This window comes from Mustela lutreola, chromosome 9 (genome assembly GCF_030435805.1).
Source record: "Mustela lutreola isolate mMusLut2 chromosome 9, mMusLut2.pri, whole genome shotgun sequence".
Taxonomy (NCBI): domain Eukaryota; kingdom Metazoa; phylum Chordata; class Mammalia; order Carnivora; family Mustelidae; genus Mustela; species Mustela lutreola.
In genome coordinates, this window is record NC_081298.1 from 88,230,003 (window position 1) to 88,255,567 (window position 25,565).

Below are 25,565 nucleotides of genomic sequence, written 5' to 3' on the forward strand. Positions count from 1 at the left end.
CCTCCAAAAGGAACTCAGTTGTCAAAAATCCTCTCCCTGGGATTTTCATCAACCTGGGAGGATTTAATTTTATCACAGGTGAAGAAACTAGAAGTCCACAGCACCCCTAGACAAACGTCACATGCTCTCATCCCTCCCATCTGTTCTTTTGAGGACCCACTCATCTTTCCTAAAAATTGTTTACTCTCTCTTAAGAGACCTACATTCTTTCTCCCCTTTCCTTATTAAGATGATGGGTAATCCTGAATTCTAAGCCACCTCTAAGCCACATCCCTGGGTGTCTCCCAGGTATAAATGAGGTATAGATGTTAATCAAGTTCTGTTTGTTTTTCTCTCATTACATTAATCTGTCTTTTATTATAGAAGTCTTACCCACGAATTCAGAATAGGAAAAGAAAAACTATTTTTTCTTCTCTATGTGATGGAGAAGACAGTTCTCAGCATTGCTATCTGAATTGGTAAATAATGATGATGATGATGATGATGATAATAATAATAAATCAATCCATTTTCAAAACTAAAACAAACCAATCAATCGAATTCAGAAACTAATTTAGAAAAAAAAAGTTGAATAACAATTTGATTTTTTTGTTCTAATCCACAGTTAAACCCTTTTTAAAATTTTTTAAAAAATATTTTATTTATTTATTTGACAGACAGAGATCACAAGTAGGCAGAGAGGCAGGCAGAGAGAGAGGAGGAAGCAGGCTCCCTGCTGAGCAGAGAGCCCAATGTGGGGCTCGATCCCAGGACCCCGGGATGATGACCTGAGCCAAAGTCAGAGGCTTTAACCCACTGAACCACCCTGGTGCCCCCCCCCCTTTTAAAAAATGCTATTCACATCCAGCTACACAAAATAAACTGTGGCCAAATACTACAATATTTTCTTTCTCTTGAAATATTGTACAGACTCGAACAGCAGCTGAGATAAATAGGGTATCTGTAGGCTAAGAGCAAACTCCCTCCCTGTACCTGGTCTTTGGGCAGAACTCTGAAAACTTTCATTTTTAGAGAGAGGTTGCTAAGCCATCAAACTAATCTTGTCTATTCTTATGTTTCCTGAACACTGGAACCTCTCCCTTCATGTCTCAGGAAATAACAAGCCACAAAATTAATCAGATGTGGATTCAAGATTAAAAAGACACTTTATAATAAATAAAAATAGTTGATGTCATCTACAGTCTGGAACCCAGAGATAAAAGACACTGGCTGGAGAACAGGGTATACCTGGGTTCAACATCATGCATTTTATTGAGTCAGAGAGAAAGTCTGGCCACTCCAGGGAAGCTGGAGAGAGACAGCTCCGGAAACAAACGGGTCTGCTTGGGGATGTCCCTGCCTTGGACCTGGTTGCTTCTTTCTCCACCTTTGGGTCTTCACCTAAGAAATTCTCCACTCTCCCTTCCCAGTCCAGCACCAAGTTCACAAAAGAAACTATTTCCTAGACTTGTCGGCTATCTGGTTCAGAACAATACCATCAGCAGCTCAGTCCAGAGCCCTAAAGAGGAATTCGAGGAAACAGAGAACCAAGACAATAAAAGGGGAAGGAAAGAGACCCAAAAGAGTAGAGTGAACAGAGAGAACCGCAGAAAATGGGAAGGACTGTGATGACAGTTTTCCACTTAGTACGCTGTATACTAAATGTGGAAGGACCGAAGAAAAAAGGATTCTATTTTAAAATGAGCTGTTTGCACATTCTAGGAGAGTTGCCAAGGGATGTTTCTTGTTGGAAAGGCACTGAAATGGGCTTTGTTAGGCAGAGGGAGGCCCCCGGGGGGGACGTCTAGAAGCAGGCTATTGAGGGAAGAGGAAAGAAATCACTCTGCACAAGGACCTTGGAGGTCATTTACAAGTGGGCTGTGGAAACCTTTGCAGATTTATCCCTTTGACACAAACCTCTTTCCACTGAAAATGAATTTAGGCTGCTGTCCCTAGGACTCGCGGTTCATCTCGTGACATTTTAAATGTTGAGTTTTGCCTAAGGGCTACCCGCAGGCCACCAGGACTAGAGCTGCAGAGGAGAACTGAGAGAACCGGGCAGGCCCGCTCTGGTGTGGTGACACAGGGTTCCCCACATCATGCTTTTAGCTAACACAGAGACCATCTGTCATGTTGGAGATGCTGCTCTGTGTGCTCTAGCCATGTGACGAATACAACCTTATGAAATAAAACCTTTCAAATCACTATTCTTCCAGTGTTACAGGTGGGGGAAATGGGGTCAAAGAGGTTAAGGGACAGTGTCTAAGGCAGTTCTGGTGGCAAGAGGAAAAACTGCGCTTGAACCCAGGCAACCCCGACCTTCAGACGACAGGATTCTAAGCACTTCACTACCCTGTCCTATGAAGATGACAGAGACTGGAGAGTTCTTGCTCCTCCTTTCCACTGTGCCCTGTACACCCCTTCTCCGGCCTTCTTCCAGGCCTGCATACCACTCCTGCCTCTCCCTGATAGCATTCCTTGAAAAATCCAGGGCGCCTGGGTGGCTCAGTGGGTTGGGCCGCTGCCTTCGGCTCAGGTCATGATCTCAGGGTCCTGGGATCGAGTCCCGCATCGGGCTCTCTGCTCAGCAGGGAGCCTGCTTCCTCCTCTCTCTGCCTGCCTCTCTGCCTACTTGTGATCTCTCTCTGTCAAATAAATAAATAAAATCTTTAAAAAAAAAAAAAAAAAAAAAAAAAAAAAAAAGAAAAATCCAACCCAGGAAGTGGGCTGTTTGGGCTTATTACAGTTTGAGGATTATCTTGGTAGCTGGGGGAGGGGAGACGTCAGGAGGGGAGAAGCCAAGCTCTGTGGGAGGAAGGTGGGGGAAGGGGAGACACTGAGAACTGAAGAGGACAGGGTACGGTAGGGCCCCGGGGGGCAGGGCAGTGGCAGACAGTGAGTGGGGCTGTGGCTGGAGGGGGAGGGAGCAGGACGGACTTCTCAGCCCCACCCTTTCCCTGCGTGGTAGCACTCAAGCAGGGCAGGACCTGGCTGGGAGGTAGCTTGCAGTAAGGGATGCCACACCTCCTTCAGAGCCACGTTCCTGACCCCTAGCACAATGTCTGGAGTCTATGCTGGTTCAAGGGCTGAATACACGAAAGCACTAACTCTGAAATACACGCTCTTCTGCCTGTTGTTGGTTTTTCCCTTGTTTCAGCAACGGACTGAGCTTCTCTGGTTGCTATTGCATGGGTACATTTCCTTCTGTTTTGACATTTAATCTAGAATCTAGAAACATCCATTAAGAAATGATACAAGCCCCCCCCCCCCCCATTTGGTGTGAGTGCCTGCAGGGAGGAGTGGCGATCTGACACTGACTGTGCTCCACCTCCCTTGCTCCTTTCCTACCAGCCCATACTCCAACCAGCACTTCCTGCCTTGGCCTCACAGTCTGGGTCATTGACTGACTTTTGACTTCACGTGATTAGTAAGCTTTGCACTGTCAGTTCCTTATAAGTCATCAGCTGTCTTCACATTTTCTTTGAAAATTATTTAAAAGTTTGAAATTTTGGAGATCTTGAACGCCAAGCCCAATAAGCTGGTTAATTCTGAAATGCCATTATTAAAAGAGCATACATAATGTTATAAGCCACATCATCCAAATGCTCAATGTCCAAATGCTTCTTTATTTTAAGATTTATTTATTTGAGAGAGAGAGAGCAAGCAGGGGGAAGGGCAGAGGAAGAAGGAGAGAAATCCTCAAGCAGACTCCCTGCTGAGTGTGGAGCCCAACCCTGAGTTAGATCCCAGGACACTGAGGTTGACCTGAGCCAAAATCAAGTCAGATACTTAACCGACTGAGCCACCTGGGTGCCCTTCAGTAGGTACTTCCTGAATGCAAAATGAGGTAAGTGGATCACCACACAGGGAATTTAAACACCTGTGTCCTCTGCCTAGTCCTGTCACTTACTTGCTATATGATCTTAAATCTCATTTAACCAACATCAATGCAAACTATTTAAAAATATTTGCATTCAGATCCAAGGTTTTGGGGTTTTTTAATTCTTTTTTTTTTTTTCCTTCTGAGTTTTTATTTAAATTCAAGTCAGGTAACGCATAGTGCAGTATTGGTTTCAGGAGTAGAATTTAGTGACTCATCAATTCCATTGAACACTCAGTGCTCATCACAACAAGTGCCCTCCTTAATGTCCATCACCCAGTTACCTCATGCCCCCACCTGCCTCCCCTCCAGCAACCCTGTTTGTTTTCTATAGTTAAGAGTCTCTATGGCTTGTCTCCCTTTCTGATTTCATCTTATTTTATTTTTCCCTCCCTTCCCCTAAGTTCATCTGTTCTGTTTCTTAAATTCCACATATGAGTAAAATCATATGATAATTGTCTTTCTCTGACTGACTTATTTTGCTTAGTCAATACCTTCTAGTTCCATCCATGTCATTGCAAATGGTGAGATTTCATTCTTTTGATGGCTGAGTAATATTCTATTGTGTATGTGTACACACACACACACTACTTCTTTATCCATTCATCTGCTGAAGGACATCTTGGCTCCTTCCACAGTTTGGCTATTAGGGACATTGCTGCTATGAACACTGGGGTGCAGGTGCCTGTTCAAATCACTATGGTTGTACCCTTTGGATGAATACCCAGTAATGCAATTGGTAGGTCATAGGGTAGCTCTATTTTTTACTTTTTTTTTTTTTAAAGATTTTATTTATTTATTTGACAGACAGAGATCACAAGTAGGCAGAGAGGCAGGCAGAGAGAGAGAGAGAGAGAGAGAGGAGGAAGCAGGCTCTCTGCAGAGCAGAGAGTCCGATGTGGGGCTCAATCCCAGGACCCTGGGATCATGACCTGAGCCGAAGGCAGAGGCTTTAACCCACTGAGCCACCCAGGCGCCCCTGTTTTTTACTTTTTGAGGAAACTCCATGCTCTTTTCCAGAGTGGTTGTACCAGTTTGCATCCCCACCAACTGTATAAGAGGGTTCTCCAGATCCAAAGTTTGTGTTATGGAACTTGGTATACGGCATAATGCTCTCCACCCAGAGAAAATTTGTCCATATCCTAATCCCCAGAACCTGTGACTATATTAGCTTTAGAAAGCAAAGGGGAATTAAGTTGCTATTCAGATGACCTTAAAATAAGGTCACTCTGGAGTATCCAAGTCGTATCAGGTGTTGAATTCAGCAGGTGTTGAATGGATAAATAAAACGTCCTATATCCATTCAATGAAATATTATTAAGCCACAAAAAGGAATGAACCATTGACACTTTCTATAACATGTTTAAAGCTCAGAAACATGCCAAGGGAAAGAAGCCAGACAAAAAAAGTCACATACATATTACATGATTCTATTTATATGAAATGTGCATGATACACAATCTAGAGAGGCATAAAGTAGACTAGTGGTTGCCAGAGGCTAGGAGGCAGGAAGAACAGGAAGTGGTTACTGATGAGTATGTGTTTTGGGGGCGGGTAGAGAGGAGAGTTGTGAAAATGTTCTTAGTGGCAATTCTTGTGCAACTTGGTGAACATACTTAAAATTACTGAATTACATACTTTAAAGTGGTGAATTTTATTGTATATGCATTACCTAAAAAATAATTATCTCATCAATAATTCTAGTTTTAGCAAGTCAAACAATACAGAGCTAACTAAAGAAAAAGCTAATTGCCTCTCTCCTCATTCCCCATTTAACCTTACCCTCCGATATTAAAAGTTTGATTAACTTACTTGGAGTCTTTCCTTCTTGATCTTATATACCTACATGCACATAAAAGGGGTTTGTCTTCGATTTTTATCCTTGAAAAAATGAGGACACTTTATATTTAACTTCTTAGGGATATTTTTTTATTTTCTTCATTTAACTTCTTAGGGATATCCCACCGACTCCATATATATAAATTTGCATAAAGTTCCTATCTCAGATGTGCCATAATTTCTTTTCCTCTCAGTCTGATGGTTTAAGAATGGTATCATAATATATCAAAACACCAAGTTGCACACCTTAAATATATATATGCCAAGATCTTTCAAATAAAGTTCAAAAAAACATATTGAAAAAAATGGCTTCTCATAAATCGTATGCATGTCTTTTGGTAACCATATAGACAAATTTCTGCTGGGTGTGTCTACCTATGAGTGGAATCATCAGATCATGGAGCACATATATTTTCATTTTTCATAAATAATTTCAGTTTTCCAAAGGGACTGTATAGAAGTATATTTCCACTAGTAATACCTGAGTAACTCACTTGCTGTATATCCTTACCAACACTTGGTATTTTCTGCTGTTTTAGTTTAGTCATACTGGTGGCTGTGAAGTAGTGTTGCCCTATACTTTTTAATTTTATTATTATTTAATTTTTTACTGAAATGCACCTATCATATATCTCAGTGAATTTTCACAAACTGAGCACACCCCTATGACCAATACCCAGATTTAGAATGTTTTTAGACCTACAGATATCTATGACCTTGTAATTCTACTCCTAGTCGCATATCCAACAGAAATGCACATGGATGTTAACCAAAAGATAAAACTCAATTTTGATAAGTTACCTTTTTATTACATTCCCCTTAAATCTTAATATATTTTAATAGAAGAAATAAAGCATTGTAGTTAAAGTTGAAAGCCCTTTTGACTTCCAATCCCAGGCTTATTACCCTCCCCTAGGTCCATGGACCCTGAGGCAACCCCTCAAAGACTGGGTATTTTTACACCTTTTCATTCATATATTTTTGTTCCTACATTTCCCTGACTCCCAGTAAGACTGAGCACCTTCTCTTACTTCCTCTTTTATGAATTGTCTTTTCATAACCCTGGCCCATTTTTTATTATCTCTTATTTATTAATTTGTCGAAGCCTTAGTTTAGTAAGACATCTGCCATTTTCCATCATTTTTATTGCAAACATTTTCCCTCATATTTTCTTTTTACTCTGATTATGGCATTTTTGCCTTGCAAAAAAAAAAATAATAATTTTTATATAGTCCAACATGGCCATGTTTGTCCTTTAAATTTTCTGGGTTTCTCATTTTCCTTAAGATGACCACGCCCTCAAGGTCATACAAATATTCTCTCATATTTTCTTCTAATGTTTTACGACTTTTTTTTGAAGATGTTATTTATTTATTTGAGAGGGGGGAAGAGAGAGGGAGGGAGATCATAAGCAGCGGGTAATAGCAGAGGGAGAAGCAGACACCCCACTGACTAGGGAGCCCAGTTTGAGACTCGATCCCAGGATCCTGGGATAATGACCTTAACCAAAGGCAGACGCTTAACCCACTGAACCATCCAGGTGCCCCACTTTATTTTTCATATTTAGATTTATTTGGAAAGCACTATATTCCAGACACTGCATGAGACATGGGCAAATACCCTGGATTGGGCTAGGAGTTTCCTACGCAGGTCAGAAAGTTAAATTGAAGCCACTTTTGTCTTCAAACATTTCCTATATAGCTGATGAAAAAGAAATGTAGATATCACTAAGAATCGTTAGTCAGCAGCTAGCCTAGCATTTGATATTTTGTTAACAGGAAGTAGAAAAATATTCCCCCATTTGGTGAAGTGAAATCAGATGAGGATCTTTAGTATATGTGCTGCCGAAGCGAGCACCAGATGAGGATTTTTAATCCATGACTTGCATCTGGTGGTAGCTGAGAAATGGGGAAGTCCTGAAAGTATTCTAGTTTTCTTTCCAGGTAATAACAAGATCCAGGGATGAGTGTTGAGGCTAGCTGAAAAGGATTGCCCAAGTTTGAATCCAGAGAAAGCCATTTTGGGTCTTTTATCTTTCCTTACCAGTGTTGGCTCTCTCTGCTTTCTTCTCACGGGGTCCTCCCTCAAGAGCCATAGACTTTTCACAGCAAAGCTGGTCGGAGGAAGCGTGGTTGCTTAACAAAACTGTCGCTGCCCTCACTACTCAGACTTTTGCAATCTCCAGGGTCTGCCTTTGCACTTCCTCAACAGGGACCAAAACACACCAGCTGCTTTAAACTGAAGAACTTCTCCGGAGCCAGCCTTGAAGAACACAGAGTCTGTACTTAATTTGTTGAGCTGTGGAGAGCTGCTCTAAGTTTTTGAGGCAGTTTCACCCGGGCTCATTTCAGGTAGGTGAATCTGGCCGCCTCCGGTGGATGTGAATACCAGACACCTGACTTCATGGAAATCCTCGGCATCTGGTCCTGCTCGCCCCCTTCTGGCTGAGGAAGCTCACATCACCAAACCATCCGTCTTACTCATTGCGGCTGCCCCAGAAGGCACACATTGACCCAGAAACCGCTGCCCGGCCACGAAAAGGGAAAGCTCATTTTGGAGAAAGATAAAACATTTCAACTTTCCTTAGATCGTTTTTTGACATTGTGTAGTAGATCAATCAACAGTCCGCTCAAGCTCCTCCTGAAAGTTTCCCCCTAGTTAACTGAAGAGGGAAAAGGGATCTTCGAGTTGGGCTTTTCTTTATTCATTTAAAATCCTTTCCTAACGATGTTTTTTTTCCCCTCACAGATCAGAGGGAAGACATGTTTAGGGAGAGAACCAACAGCTGGACTGGGGCACGTGGTGCTTGGAACTCTTCACTAAATTATTTTGCTTCCCTTGTTGCTTCAGAGGGGAAGGCTGCCACAGACTCTAATTTTGCTCCCTGGCGTGGTTTATAAGGTTAGTCAAATATCCTGTACCACGGAGTGCCTGAGTTAATGATTTATCTAAGTGGGGTAAAAGCCATATGCCACAGCAACGCTTCATCTTACTGTATTTTTCAAAAGCGTCAGCTTTCGGAGGCTGATGACAGAGCTCAATGTTGTCACTAGACTATCTAGAACACATGCATTTATTACGGTCACATTGCTGCAAGTAGCAATAAAGACCTTCCTTTTTTTTTTTTTTAAGATTTTATTTATTTGACAGACAGAGATCACAAGTAGGCAGAGAGGCAGGCAGAGAGGGGGAAGCAGGTTCCCTGCTGAGCAGAGAGCCCCATGCGAGCCTTGATCCCAGGACCCTGGGATCATGACCTGAGCCGAAAGCAGAGCTTTAACCCACTGAGCCACCCAGGTGCCCAAGACCTTCCCTTTTTGATAGCACTCTGATTTTTCTGATAACCCTGAAAATAAAGACGAGAAAAGTGACTCAAAGAGACAAGACAACATGTGGATAATCTGTAAGTTAGATCAGATCTCAGCTCTGACCGCTTTTTTTTTTTCACTCTTTTGAAAGTTATTTAATGACATGGAAAAAAATGTGCTTAATGTGTTTCAGAAAATGAAATGTTTATTTCAGAAGGCAAATATGTACAGTATGGTCCCTGTTTGTGTGTGTATTTTGGGTCTACAAAGATGATAGCAGGAAATAATTTCTGCAAGTGATGGAATGTACATTCTTTGTACATTTTTCCCAAATGTCTACAATTTGCCTATGGTTTTTTTTTTTTTTTTGCCCCCACATTAAAGCACTCACTCCAATAAAAATTGGAGTATTTTTATTTTATGTACAAGGAGTTGGCAGTAAGGTAGGTATTTTGGATATCTGCAGTTAAGAAGTTCATTTAATCCAACTTAATGAAATCTGGTTTTTTTGAGTACTGACGGAAACACTGACAACACATATCAAGGCCATATTTCCAGATCAGACTGCGTTGGTTTCAGCAGACTTGGCAAGGTTTTTCTTTTTCTTTTTCTTTTTTTTAAAGATTTATTTATTTATTTTGACAGACAGAAATCACAAGGAAGCAGAGAGGCAGGCAGAGGGTGAGGAGGAAGCAAGCTCCCTGCTAAGCAGAGAGCCCGATGCAGGGCTCAATCCCAGGACTCTGGGATCATGACCTGAGCCAAGGCAGAGGTTTTAACCCACTGAGGCACCCAGGCGTCCCTTCTTGGCAAGGTTTTGATAACAACATGTATTAAATCTTTAAAGGTTTGGTAGAAGTCACCAGTGAAGTTGTCTAGTCCTAGACTTTTGGTTTGGGGGAAGTTTTTATTAAGTCACTCTCCTTACTAGTAATCAACCTATTCAGATTTTCTATTTTGTCATGATTTAGTCTTGGAATTCTGTGTGTTTCTAGGAATTTATCCATCTCTTCTTGGTTGTCCAGTTTGTTGGCATATAATTATAATAAATTCTTTGTATTTCTGTGGTATTAGTTGTAACTTTTCCTCTATTATTTCTGACTTTGATTCCTCTTTTTTTCTTGGTCTAGCTAAAGGTTTGTCAATTTTGTTCATCTTTTCTAAGAACCAGCTTCTATTTCATTGATCATTTTTTTTAGTATCCATTTCATTTATTTTTTGCTCTTTATTTCCTTCCTTCTACTTAAGCTTGGGCTTTATTTTTCTTTTTCTAGTTCATGTAGGTGTAAAGTTAAATTGTTTGAGATCTTCCTTTTTTCTTATGGTAGGTCTGTGTTGCTATGAACTTTCCTCTAAGAACTGCTTTAGCTGTATCCCATAGATTCTTGGTAGATCATTTTCCTGTTTTTATTTGTCTCTCTCAAATTTTTTTATTTGTTCTTTGATTTCTTCAGTGATCCATTGGCTGTTCAGTTGCCACTGTTGTTTAAGCTCCACATTTTTGCAGTTTTTCCAGTTTTCTTGTACTTGATTTCTAGTTTCATACCATTGTGTTTGGAGAAAAAGCTTGATATAATTTCAGTCATCTTCAATTCATTGAGACTTGTTTTGTCACCAGATATATGACCAATCCTGGATAATAATCCATTTTGAGTTGAGAAAAATAAGCTGCTGCTTTTGGTTGGAATGTTCCAAAAATGTCTATTAAATCCATTTGGTTTTATTTAAGATTGATCTTTCTTTATTAATCTATTCATTGATACAAATAGTGTGTTTAATCCCCCTACCATTACTGTATTATTGTAGATTTCTCTTTTTTAGTTTCATTAATATTTGCTTTATATATTTTGATGTTCCTTTAAAAAAAAAGATTTTATTTATTTTATTTGAGAGAGAACGAGAGAGAGATAGAGAGAGAGCAGGATCAAGGGAGAGAGGGAGAAGCAGACTCCCCACTGAACAGGGGGCATGGTGTGGGGCTTGATCTCAGGACTCTGAGATCATGACCTGAGCCAAAGGCAGATGCTTAATCTACTGAGCCACCCAGGTACCCCTACATCTTTCTTTCTTTCTTTTTTTTTTTTTAAGATGTTTATTCATTTATTTGAGAGAGAGAGCACATACAAGTTGGGGGGTGCAGGCAGAAGCAGAGGGAGAGGGAGAAGCAGACTTCCCACTGAGCTGGGAGCCCCATGTAGGGCTTGAGCCCAGGACCCTGGGATCATGACCTGAGCTAAAGGTAGACACTTAACCGATTGAGTCACCCAAGTACCCCAACTACATTTGAATTTTCAAAAGAATCAATGCTTATTAGAAACAATGCATTGTAAAGTAGATACAACTTATTGATAATCATAGTTACAGCTTTAATAAGCTTATCCTGAGTACCATAAACTTGTCATGAAATTAGAAATCAAGTTTAAGTTGGCTCGACTCCTACTTTTTAAAGCATATTTTCCCATAAAACCATCAAATCACTGTAGTGGTGAATGTGTTGTTTCTCCCACAACCCTGTACACCTACTTCTCACTCTCTATCTTCCCCCAGCATCCCTCAGTCCATAGACTACTAGAAAAATCCCAAGGAGCCTAGTTCTGAAGAGCACCCTCTGTACACCACCTTCTGAATTGTTCTGTGTGGGTTTAGAACCAAGAAACAGAAATATAAGGCAATGGATCTACCAACCCAATGAGCTAAAATAATATTATCAAGTTCTTCTGCTTTGTTTCAAACCTGTATCTCTTTATCTGCCTTTGTGGCTCAGTAGGTTGGGCGCCTGACTCTTGATTTTGGCTCAGGTCATGATTTCAGGGTCATGAAATTGAGCCCTGCCTTGGCTCCATGCTCAGTGGGGAGTCTGCCTGAGATTCTCTCCCTCTCCCTCTGCCCTTCCCCTCACTTTCTCTTTCTCTCTCTAAAATAAATAAATCTTTAAAAAAAAATTTTCTAAACATAACCACAATATCTTTCTCATATCTTAATATTATCTTCAAAATCAAGTATCCATTAGTAACACTCCTTATGGTCCCACTCTGTCTCCACATGTGCTCCATCCAAGAGATACAGATAAAATTCATAGCCGCTAAGCAGGCTAATTGGCAAGCTACAGCTTTTGGCCTGAAGTACTTGACCAAGCTGCTCCCGAAAAAGTAAGAGTGAGTCTGCTTCAGTAACCTTCTTGCTAAGCACCTCGTTCAATCTTGACTTTGGTCTTTGTAATCACATCATCAGCAGGGAAGACGGAAGTGGCAGAGAGAAAGAGAGAAAGATCATCCATCTGGACATTGTAAAACATGGGATTCAGGTAGTGTGGTCCTCCATGTGGCCTGGTCCCATTCATAAATATCTCAGTCTGTCCTTGCCCCTTTGCTTCTAGCTTTGTGTTTTAAGATGATTCAACACACTGTAACTTCTTTTTGATCTGTAAGCTTTTCTGTGCCATGACTTAGTCTACGATAGCTTGCCTAATAGGAGGCTTGGAAACCACCATTGCATCAGATTAATTTCCCACATTATGAATTTAAATCAGGTAATCTGATACCAATGCCTGCTCCTTTAGAATTACACCATACAAACTCCTTGAAGAAATCACATATGCTCAAAAATCTATTGATTTCCCACAATCAAAACATTTTAGGGGCACCTGAGTGGCTCAGTCAGTTGAGCGTCTGCCTTGGGCTCAAGTCATGATCCCAGAGTCCTGGGATCCAGCCCCATGTTGGGCTCCCTGCTCAGCAGGAGCCTGTTTCTCCCTCTCCCTCCTGCTTCACCTGCTTGTACTCCCTCTTCCTATCAGTCAAATAAATAAGATATTTTTAAAAAAATTTATTCAGAGCAGGCAAAGGATACTTTCTTAAAAAAAAAAAAAAAGGTAGAAAAATGAGTGTTTAAGACCATAAGAAGAGTCACAAAGAAACCCGGGGGAAAAAAAGACATTTTAAAGTGAGGTGATACAGGCGCCTGGATGGCTCAGTCAGTTAAGCATCTGATTTTGGCTCAGGTTATAACCCCAGCATCTCCAGATTGAGTCCAGCATCGGGCTCTCTGCTCACTGAGGAGCCTGCTTCTCCCTCTCCCACTCTGACTGCTTGTGCTCTCTCTCTTTCACATAAAAATAAGTAAATAAGATCTTTAAAAATATATGAAGTGAGGTGATAGAATGAGATATTACATACAACAAATGAATCAATCAGAATTTTTGTTCAAAGTAGCTTTCTGGAGAAGCCTACAAATAATGACTAACTCACTAATAAACACCTTGAGCAATTAGATTGTAGTTTCTAAATACAGTTTCCTACGAAAAGGAACCATACTTCTTACGGAAAGGGCTAACTCCACGTCTGAAGTAGAATATGTATACATTGAGACTTGGACCATGTTATCCTACCAGAAAGCAAAGAAGTTATCAGAAATTAATAGGATCCTGTCAAAATGACTTAGAAGCAAACTTGAAGACATTCCTACTGACCCAGCATGGAACAATTTGAGCATCAGTAAGAATAATAGCTGTAATGAATTAAAACACATTAAATATGGATAAATAGTAAATTCGAATTATTCATTAAAAAAATCTCATTGGCCATTTTTAAAGAATGCTAGAGAACCAATTCATCATTTCTAAAAATGTACAGGAGGTAAAAGAGAATCTATTTAACTGATTAATTTGTAATATTTTTACAAAAACTGAAAGGATCACTGAACATTAAGATGGATACTACTCTGTTCCATGCATTTAATGGCTTACTGAATTCTGTAAAAGAAACGGAATAGGTAAAAAGGCTTTTGCTGTGTGTTTAATAAGTTCTTACTCACAGATTCAAAATTCAGTAGCTTTGTAAAAATGTTAATAAATGATCACAAAAAGGGAAGAGGCATCACCATACATAGTTAAAGCATTTTTGTCTGTTCTAATAGACTGCAATCCATTAGTCATTTGTGCTAGCTTTCCAAGGAAACCTTCATTTAAATTTGTACTCCTATGTTTCACAAGTTTCACGAGGGGCCATTATTCCTATATGTTTATATTCATAGCTGCAGGAGACAAAAAAATTACAGCATGACATATTTTTAAAAGGACCAACCAAATTAGATAAAATGTCATGACCTTTACTTCTCTTTTGTAGGCTTATTTTAAATTATCACTTTATCCTGCATAAAGCAGTTTTTCAAAGGGCATGTGATTTTTCCATTCTAATAAACTTCTTTAGAATTCCATCATAAAGAGAACTAACCTTCCTCCTTTGCATGCTACTCTATAATTTTCTATCCTATCCTATGGGGGTAGAGATTACTGCATTAATTCAATAGCTTATTAGGTCAATTCATAGGAACTACCATGGCTATAATATATATAGCTGTCCCAGAATAAAGGGAGTTTGAGAATACACGTTATATTAATTACACTCTTCCAAAGAGCGAAATGGACTCTAAAATGAGTGAACTAGGAGAAAACAGGCGTCTAGAAGTCTGCTCCTAATTATCAGGTCTTAAAGCATATACGCATGGGAGTGGTCACACCCAGGGTACATATTACACTTTTTTTTCATTCTTCAAAGGCAACAGTATTCCCAGATAAGAACTAGTTCAAGAAAACAAAAATCCCAATGTTGCCAGAAAGTTGTGTTAAGCATTTGTGTTGAATGTCGCTGTGAAAGGCTCTGTGTTAGAGTTACCAGAGAGGAGGAAATATAATCATTCTCTCAAAAGACTTCCACAAATAGTGACCAACTTTGAGTGCTTCTCATGGACCATGCTCAGCACTGTGTGTGTGTGTGTGTCATGTGTGTATCACTATATATATATATAAAATCTTCAAAGCTTCACTATAACCTCCCCAGATATATATTGTTATTTCTACTTTAGAGATGGAGAAACTGGAGCTCAGAGAAGTTAAGTAACTTGCCCAAAGTCACACAGCAAGTTTAGTGTTAGATCTGGTTAGGAACCCTAGCAGTCTATCCCTAGAGCCTAAGCATTTAATTATTAAGATCTCCTCCCCACTGCAAGTTTGATCAAGAGACAGAACATTTACATATACTTAAGATTCACAGATGGGTAAGTTAGAGATTTTTGGCTTTAGTCCTTACTCTGACATTTTAGTCAACTCTCTTTGTGGCTCACTGTCTTCATCTGTCAAATGGGCCTTCCAATGCTTATCTAGCTAATTATGAAATTATTATGATAATGGATGTGAAAGTGCTCTGAAAGGACATATAGTATACAAAGTGCTGTTTTTTAAAGCAATAGAGGGTCCCACATTTGTGGGGTCAAGATCCAGATTGATATTGTCATTCAACAAATCCTTTTTGAAGATCTACTATGCACCCAACAAGTGCTTGGCACTACTTGTGTAGAAGATGAGCAAACCAGATATGGCTACAGCCTTTGCTGAGTGCACAGTCTCAAATGAAGGACAAATGTTAAGCACTCAAGTACACAAATATGGGTATAATTTTAAATTGTGTCTTGAAGGAAATGAACACCTCACCATTAGGAAAGAGACCAAAAGAAAGGACTTGGGAGAAATGACTTTTACACTGGGGCAGGGAAAAACTGAACTCATGGGGTGAGACCTGTGGTGTCTGAGTCATGGTGCAAGAGGCCCCCATCAGCACAGGGCAAGGCAGGAGCCTTGTGGGTGCTGTAGTGGTTTTGTATTTTGACCTAAGTGCAATGAGAAATCATTAATGGGTTAAGAGTGGGGGTCTGGCATGGTCAAAGAGTTGAAGGTGTTTGCCACAGTAATTGCACTGATGAGCCACGATGTCAAAGTTGGGTAAGGGGTCAGTGAAGAGAGAAGGGGACTGCAGGATGGAGAGGGAGTGTCAGGTCGCTGGTGCTGAGGGGTTTGATGGCATTAGTGGAAGGAGAGAACAGGGTCCTTGAATGAGTGAAGAAGACAGTGGTAAAGTTTCTGGTCCATGTTGTGATCATGAGAGCGAGTGGTGGTGAGAGTCAAGTGTAGCTAGAGATACGAATTCAGAAAACTAAAAAGCCAGGATATGTTACCTGAACTGGGAAGAAAGTTCTAGCTCACAGAGGGCTCTTGTGTGGGTTTTGCTCAGGTCTGACCCCTGCTGGTAAATGCTCGTAAATGTGGGCTGAGTGGAACTCCGAGAAGTTTATTGAAACCAGCAGCCACAGGCAGCAAAGCAAGAGGGCTATTCTCACTTGGACATAACATTTTCACTTTTCAAAATGTCTCTTCTAGGGCTCAGAATGTCCTCACAGCTAAAAAACCCCTTCTAGATAATTCCAGGCTCATGTTATCAAATAATAAAATGCGATGCATGAGTAGTTGGAAGAACATGAATTTCTCCATAAATTTTGTTTTTACTTTCTTTCTTAGTGAAGCGTAACATAAATTTTATAAAATACACAAATTGTAAATAGCTAGATTAAATTTTAGAAATGTGTAAACCCATCGCATTACAAATCTAACCATCACTCATATTAAATACAGAATATTCAGGTAACCCAGAAATTTCTCTCTTGCCCACCCCAGTCACTACTTATTATACTATCCTGACTTTGAACAACTAGATTAGTTTTGTCTGTTCTTTGACATCATGTAAATGGAATCAAACAGTATGTGTTCTTATACTTTGTTTCTTTGACTTAATAAATATCTGTGAAATTTACCCATATTACAGATAGCAGTAGCTCATTCCCTTTTTTTGAAAAATCCATTTAGAAAATATACCACCATTACTTATTAATTCTCTTGCTGATGCGCATTTGGGTTGTTTCCAGTTTATGACCATTATTACTCTTACGATGTCTTCTGTTGATCATACATATGTATGTATGTATGTATGTATGCATACAGTAGATATCTAACTAGTTTTAGAATTGCCAGGTCACTTTAGATAGATGCTGTCAAAGGTTTTCCAAAGAAGCATTCCTGCCGCCAGTATACAATAATGCCAGTTGTTCCACATTTTTTTGCTAACACTTGGTATTGTTTGGGGTTTTGTTTTGTATTCTAGTAGGTACATACTCTCGTGTTAGCCAACTGTTAGAGGGGATTTCAAGAGAACCCCCTTGGAGAGTTTGACTTGTTTCTCTTGGAGTTTCTGTGACACAGAGGCAAGTGCCAAACCTAGTTCTGGAAAAAATTCTCCAGGCTAAAGCAGCAAGTGGTAGCAGAGTAGAGACAGCTGCATAAAATGTGGAGGACGCTCCCTCTGAGGGCAGGCAAGGCCTAGGTGGTTCTTATGGACCAAATGCAGGTCTAAGATCCCTCCTGGATAGAGGGCAGCAGTTTCCAACAAAGAGGTGGCCTGAAAGACGAAAAGGAGGAGTCTAGAAAGGCAGTCAGAGAAGGGGCATTACCAGTGTCCAGGGAGTTGTCATCAAAGAGCCCAGCACAAGAATCTCTGATGGACTCAAGGAAGGGCCCCATGAGAGGCCGGGATCTGCCTTCCCCAGTGGTCATGTTTGTGAGGTGCCTGTCAGTGAGATCTTTCTGTCCCTTCCTAACCTGAAGGAAGAGCTGGCTGAAGGCCAGGAGAGAGCAGGAGAACCCACTGTTGCCTTTCCAGCCTAAAGCAAGCCAGAGCTGAGAGAAGGTTCAAATTAGGTAAAAGTGTGAAGCTGTGATTCGGACACTAGCCTAAACATTTTATTTACTAAAATATCCATGATAAACCCCTATACCACAAAGCTTGCTCTCCTTGCAGAACTGCCTGCTTCATTTAATGGCAATTCCCTCCCTCCTGTTGCTTCAGCCCAAAGCCATCAATTCATCCTTGTGTCTTCTCACAGTCTGTATGTCATCTGTCCATCAACAGATCCTGCCATCCCTACCTTGACATGTTCTACATTTTAAAAGGAGGCTGAGGAGTGGTCAACTATGTTGTGTTTTCTGTATTTAGGATGTCCTGAATTATCAATTGTTGGCCAGCTTTCAAGAAGATAAGAATTAATACAGTTTGTATGTAGGTTTGCCATGTTTTGCAAAAAAAAAATGCTCTATCTCTTCTTTTGCATATGCTTAAGCTACTAAAGGCTAAATCATCTAAACAGAGACCAAAACCTAAGAAAGGAACTAATAATTCATTAAAGTGAAATGATCATCATTGCTACTAATTCCTATCTCATACAATCTAATACAAAGGAATTGTTGGCTCAGGATAAATGACATAGATCCTGTGGAGATGAACTCAACCTAGAAGATGGAAATTTGATTTGGGCATAATTACATATGAATATGGGTTTTAAAAATACAAAGCCGGGGCGCCTGGGTGGCTCAGTGGATTAAAGCCGCTGCCTTCGGCTCAGGTCATGATCTCAGTGTCCTGGGATCGAGCCCCGCATCGGGCCCTCTGCTCAGCAGGGAGCCTGCTTCCCCCTCTGTCTCTGCCTGCCTCTCTGCCTACTTGTGATCTCTCTCTCTGTCAAATAAAATAAATAAAATCTTTAAAAAAAATAAAAAATAAAAAATAAAAATAAAAATAAAAATACAAAGCCTTAACTTAGAGTTTCATTGTGTTTTAGAATCATTGCTGCCTTTATGTTTATTTTTTTCTTTCATGATTGAGTTTTTATTGCTTGTTCTGAGGTGTTCAGTTTGTACACAATTCCTTTTCTTTAAAAATACGCTCCATGCAGGGCTTGAACTCACAACCCTGAGGTCAAGATGAGGAGTTGGACATCTAACTGACTGAGCCACCCAGGCGCCCCAATTTGTATACAATTCTTAATGTACATACTAAAAATCTAAAAAAAAATAAAAATAAAAATAAAAAAAATCATGGAGTTGTGATTCTTCTCTAAAAGTTAGTCCAGTGATCTTCCAGCTTAAAATTTGGAGGCAAGGGGTGCATGGGTGGCTCAGGCAGTTAAGCATCTGCCTTCAGCTCAGGTCATGATCCCAGGGTCCTGGGATCGAGCCCTGCATCCAGCTCCCTGCTCAGTGAGGAACCTACTTCTCCTTCTCCTCCCCGCTTGTGCTCTGTTGCTATTACTGTCTCTCTCTCTCTCAAATGAATAAATAAAATCTTTTTTTTAAATTTCAAGGCAAATATTTCTTAACAGTATATCAAGTACATGTATCTTCAAATGCTGATATACTATTACACTGTTAAATCCCATTAATTCAAAATTTAATATCATATACACTGCATACTCAGATTTTCAGTCTTGCATAGAACATTAAAAAAGATATTAGGAAAACTGGACTACCATGACCAAGATGTTATAGAGTATACAAAATTCTGATAGGAGGAACCAAGATCAAGGAGTGGTTTTCTTTAGGAAATAATTCTACCAAAACAACATGGGGAATAGAACTTAAAATATTCAAGACATATTAAATGCATGACCGACTCCAAACTGTTGGTATTACAGGATATAAAAAGAACTACACCACCCCAGGAACGTTAAACTGACACACAAGATCACACAATTGAGGATATCAAGATCCCATATTCAATATCCCACTGTTTTCTGATTATACCAAAAAATAAATAACCAACAAATGATTTTACCTCTTAAAAAAAATTACACTTGAAAAATGGAATGAGGTGGGATTCTCTCTTCAAAAATTTTCTAGAGCTACTAAATATTTGCATTTACAAAATAGTTGATAAAAATATTTCTCTGGATTGTACAAACAAGTGGACAGTGACTCTGATAAGAACTGGTATATGGTATTAATCAGACTTGGTTTCTTTCTCTCCTGCTTCATCAGAAGCTAGACTCTCCTCATTTTCATTTTCTCTGATTTCTGCAGGTGAGTCTTATTTTGTTTTCTGGTTAGCTACTTCAGCCTGGTTTCCCTTCACTCCCCTCTGGTTAGCACTTTTTTGTCTGAAGATTTATCCTTTCCTGTTGCCTTGTTTGGTTTCGTTTCCACCTTTACAGGAGCATATTTGGCTGACAACTTCTCTGACCTTGCCTTGTGTTCCTCCTTTGCTGCCCGTTGGGCGGAGCTAACCTTCCTCTTGGCTACCATGGTGGTGAGGCAGGTGTGCGATGTATGTCTGTGGCCACCAGGAGCCTTTGCAAAGCTGGGCTGCTGGCCATTTCCACGTCTCCACTCCACCTGCTGCCCAAGCTGTGGCAGCCCTACCCTAATGTTTAGGTATCTGTTGAAATCACCTACTAAAGGAGAAATATGTGTTTGCCTATGGAATTTATAAATATAAACACAGAGAGCTATGGCTTTTATTTATTTTTTTAATTTGACACAGGGACAGAGACAGAGCACAAGCAAGGGGAGTGAGAGAGGGAGAAGTAGGCTCCCCCCTGAGTAGGGAGCCCGATGTGGGACTCCATCCCAGGACCCCAGGATCATGACCCGAAGCGGAAAGCCAACGCTTAAATGACTGAGCCACTCAGAGGCCCCAGAACTATGGCTTTAAAAGGAACATACTGTTTTCGTGATAATACTTGTTAATCTCACCAATAAGAGCAAATTCATTGTTAGCAGACCTGCCTTATAAGAAATATTAAAAGAAATTGCAGAAGAAATGAATATGGAACAGAGTTGTTCATTTAAAAATAAGGCTTTCCCCAAATAACATGTTACTTTAAATATTCTAAGATTCCTTATGAAAACTAAAATTCAAGGGATTCTACTTCCAGAATAGCAGCTTGAAGTACTACATGAATCTGTCCCCCAGCAAAATAAAGAAATGAAGAAAATTATAAAAAATACCCATTTGAAGTCTCTGAAAATTGTCCTAAGGTCATACAGAAAATGAAGAAATATTTATTCAAGGAACTCTACTAAATTTCAGTACAAACAGAAAAGTCTGTAATGCTTGAGCCACAGCTCCTTCTCGCCCCCTTCTCCAACTCAGCTTTGGCAGAGTGCCACTTCAGGCAGATCTGACCAAGAAAGCAGGGTTTTCTTTTTCTTGAGTTTCCAGTCAAGGGATAAGGCATCTCATGAGATGATGCCACTAACATGTCTTGTGTTCTCCATCTCTGACTTGCAGAAGCTATATTCCCGATGAGCATAGCCAAGAAATTCAGACTCCTCTCCTCTATGCAGCTTTTATTCATATGATGGAGGCTCTCCCCAGGCACTGCAAAGGAGAATACTGGGGTCCCGACCGCCTTGTCACAGCTCACTAGGAGGGTAGAGGTTCCACACAAGGAGAGGCAAGACAAGAATGCCAGAGGCTACCATCACTATCTAGCATCTGGTTTGTAAAACACTTACAGGTCACTTCTACTGTCAGTTCCAGAGGAGTGGCTCAGAGACAGTGCCTATTAGAGGAGAGAGTTCAAAGCTCTTTCCAAAAGAACTGACTTTTTCTCAACTGGCATAAGAAAGAGCCAAAAAATTTGAAGGTATATCAATTGAGATTATATAATCTGAAGAATAAAGAAAAGAAATGATGAAGAAAAATTAACAAAGCTGTAAAAAATGTGATACCAGTAAACACACCGACATATGTGTAATGAGAGTAGCCAAAAAAGAGGAGAGAAAGAACCAGAAAATATATTCAAAGAAATAGTGGCTGAAAACAACCCAAGTTTGATGAAAAATAATACATAAATTAATCTATACATCCAGGAAACTTAATAAACTCCAAGGAGGATAAACACAAAGAGATCCATGTATAGGTATATCAAAATAAAAATGCTGAAGTGCAAGGACAAAGAGAAAATTTGAAAGCAAAAGAAAATCAATTAGTCATGAACAAAGAAAGCCAAATTAGATAAATAGCTGGCTTCTTATTTGAAACAATGGAGGCCACAAGTTATTGGAATGACATATTCAAAGTGTTGTATGTGTCAACCAAGCATTTTATATCTGGAAAAACCACATCTTGAAAATGAAGGCAAAATAAAAACATTCCCAGTTAAACAAAAACTGAGCAAATTCATTGTCAGCAGACCTGCCTTGCAAAAAAATATTAAAAGAAGTTCATTAGTCTAAAAGCAAGTGACTTCAGCCAGTAATCAAAATCAACATAAAAAATTACACTGGTGAAGGTAATTATCCAATTACATAATATAAAAAACAATAAATACATATTATCCCCTTCTCAAATTATTTTAAAGCAATTGTATAAAGCAATGTATATAATTGTATGGTTCATCCTGTAATATGTGAAATGTATTATATTTGGCAATTAGTAGCATAAAGATGTTGGGAGGAAAACTTTATGGAGTAAGGAAAGTACACCACATGGTAATTCTGATCCACAGGAATAAATAAAGAGATTGGAAATGGTTAACAAGAAGGTTAATATAACAATCTCCATAAGTATATACTTGCTTTCTTCCTTCTTTTAGCTTTCTTAGTAGACATAAAATTATATAAATAGCTATAATAATGAATTTTGAGTTTGTATCATCATAGACATAATACATATGACAATAATAGTACAGAAAGGAGGAAGAGAAGATAGAGATATATACTAGAGTAATGTTTCTATATCTCACTGAAATTGAGTTGATTTAAGTCTGAAGTCAATTTTTATAAGATATATATAGTAAGTCCTAGGGCTATCATTTAGAAGATAACTCAAAAATATATTAAATAAATAATTAAAGGAATTTAAATATTACACTAGAAAATATCCACTTAATGCAAAAGAAAGCAATACAGAAATAGTAGGGGAATGAAAAGACACGAGACATATAGAAACAAAAAGCAAGATAGTAGGTGTATATTTAACTGTTTCAATAGTTTAAATTTTAGAGGCGCCTGGGTGCCTCAGTGGACTAAAGCCTCCACCTTTGGCTCAAGTCATCATCCCAGGGTCCTGGGATCGAGCCCCGCATTGGGCTCTCTGCTCTGTGGAAAACCTGCTTCCTCCTCTCTCTCTCTCTACCTGCCTCCCTGCCTACTTGTGATCTCTGTCAAATAAATAAATAAAATCTTTTAAAAAAAATTTAAATTTTAAATGTATCAATAACTCTCCAATTGGATCTAATGCTATCCAACTTTTAGATTCAAAGATAAGAATAAGAAGCTGAAGTGGTTATACTAATACCAGAATAGACTTTAAAACAAAAAAGTTATAAAAAGTGAGGTAAGTAGGAACATTTATAATAATGAAAGCATCAATCCATCAGGAAAAATATAATTATAAACATTTACACCTAATAGAACTCAGAAAGCATGAAGCAAAACTGACAAAAGTGAAAGAAGAAATAGTTAATTCAACAATAATGGTTAGACACTTCAAAACCTCATTTTCAATAATGGAAAGAGCAATGAGGCAGAAGATCAACAAGGAAATAGAGATTTTGTTTTTAATAAGCCAAGTAGATCTAAGAGTTGTCTATGAACACTCCATCCCAAAACAGCAGAATATAATTCTTCTCAAGTTCACATAGAAAAGTCTCTAGTATAGACAATATGCTAGGCCATAAAACAAATCTCAATGCATTTAAAAGGATAAAAATAACACAAGGTCACCTGGGTCTTGCAGTCGGTTAAGTGCCTTGGTTTTGGTTCAGGGTCCTGGGTTCAAGCCCTGCATTGGACTCCATACTCAGTGTGGAGTCTGCTTGAGATTCTCTCTCTCTCTCCCTCTGACTCTCCCACTGTGCTCTCTCTCTTTATCCCTAAAATAAATACATCTTTAACAAAAATAATATGAAGTACATTTTCTGACCATGGGGGAATGAAATTAGAAATCAACAATAGAAAAACATTTGGGAAACACACAAATATGCAAAAATTAAGCAGCACATTTCTAAATAACCAATTGGTCAAAGAAGAAATCACAAAGGAAACTAGAAAATATTTAGGAATATTTAGGGGTGATGCAGTTGGCTAAGGATCCAACTCTTTTTAAAAAAAATATCTTATTATTTATTTATTTGACAGTGATCACAAGTAGGCAGAGAGGCAGGCAGAGAGAGGCAGGGGTGGGGTGGTGGTGAAGCAGGCTCTCTGCCGAGCAGAGAGCTCAATGGGGACTTGATCCCAGGACCCTGAGATCATGACCTGAGCCGAAGGCAGAGGTTTAACCCACTGAGCCACCCAGGCACCCCAAGGATCCAACTCTTGGTTTCAGCTCAGGTCTCATCTTAGAGTCATGAGATTTAGTCCCACAGTGGGCCCCCAGAGTCTTCTTGGGTTTTTCTCCTCTCCCTACCATGTGCACTTGCTCTCTCTCTCTCTCAATCTCTCTGTCAAAAATAAACAAATAAATCTTAAAAAAAAAAAAAGAAAAGAAAATCCTAGTGAATCCACTAAAAAACTTTTAGAAGCAATAAACAAGTTCAGCAAGGTTGCATGATACAAAATGAATATACAAAATCAGTTATATTTCTGTACTTTAACAATGAGCAAACCAAAAATGAAATTAAGAAACAATTCCATCTGCAATAGCATCAAAAAATAAAATATAGTCAATTCTTACTATATTCTACAAAGTCACCATGAACACTGAATTAACATATACTGAACCATTTCTCCTAGGGAGGGTACAAGGTTAGGTTCCTACAAATTTCTGGTTACATTTCACCAACTGATCAATGCATACCCTTGTTTTTATATGTGTTTCTATTTAAAGACACCTGATTTAATATATATTGTTGATTTGTTAACTTTGAACTCAGACCCAATAGTACACATTAAGAATGATTACAACTTAATAACCAAAAGACAGCCCAATTAAGAATGAGCAAAAGACCCGAATAGACAGTTCTCCAAAGAAAATACACAAATGGCCAATCAACACACGAAAAGATGTTCAACATCATTAGTTAACAGGTAAATGCAAATGGAAAACACAGCGAGAGACCACCTCACACTCACTAGGATGCCTGTAATCAAAATGACAGATATAATAACTGTTGAAAAGGAAGTGGGGAAATTGGAGCCCTCATAAGTTGCTGGTGGAGATGTAAAAGGATACAACTACTTTGAAAAACAGTCTGGCAGTTCCTCAGTGGGTTAGATGTAGAGTTACTATGTGATCTAGCAATTCTACTCCTAAATATTTGCCTGAGAGAAATGATAAATAAAAACACAGGTTTGCATAACTTGTAGATGAATGTTCATAGAAACATTGTTCCTGATAGGAAAAAAGTTAGGATGACCCAAATGTCCATCAACTGAAGAATAGGTAAATAAAATGTGGTTTATCCCTACAATAGAATATTATTCAGCAATAAAAGAAATGAAGGACTGATGCATACTATAACATGAATGAACCTTGAGAATATTATGCTAAGAAAAGGAAGCCAGTCACAAAGGGTCATATAATATATGATTCCACTTATATAAAATGCCCCAGAGAGGTAAATCCATTGAGATATAATGTATATTAGAGGTTTCCTGGGTCTGGGGGTAAATGGGGAAATTGGGGATGACAGCTAAGGGGTGCAGGGTTTCTTTAGAGAGTAATAAAATATTCTAAATCTGTGATGATGGTTACACAACTCTGTGAATATACTAAAAGCCATTAAATTGTACACTTTATTTTTAAGACTTATTTATTATTTTGGAAAATGCATAAGCAGGGGTAGGGTCAGAAGGAGAGGGAAAGAGAGAGTCTCAGGTAGACTCCCTGCTGAGTGTGGAGCCCGATGCAGGGCCCGATCCCATGACTCAGATCATGACCTGAGCCAAAATCAGG

General features: G+C 39.2%; 1 pseudogene; it reads right to left on the minus strand.

Annotated features, from left to right (window-relative positions):
* Positions 1 to 19,661: 19,661 nt before the first annotated feature.
* On the minus strand, positions 19,662 to 19,963 carry LOC131808392 (non-histone chromosomal protein HMG-14-like; annotated as a pseudogene).
* Positions 19,964 to 25,565: the final 5,602 nt, after the last annotated feature.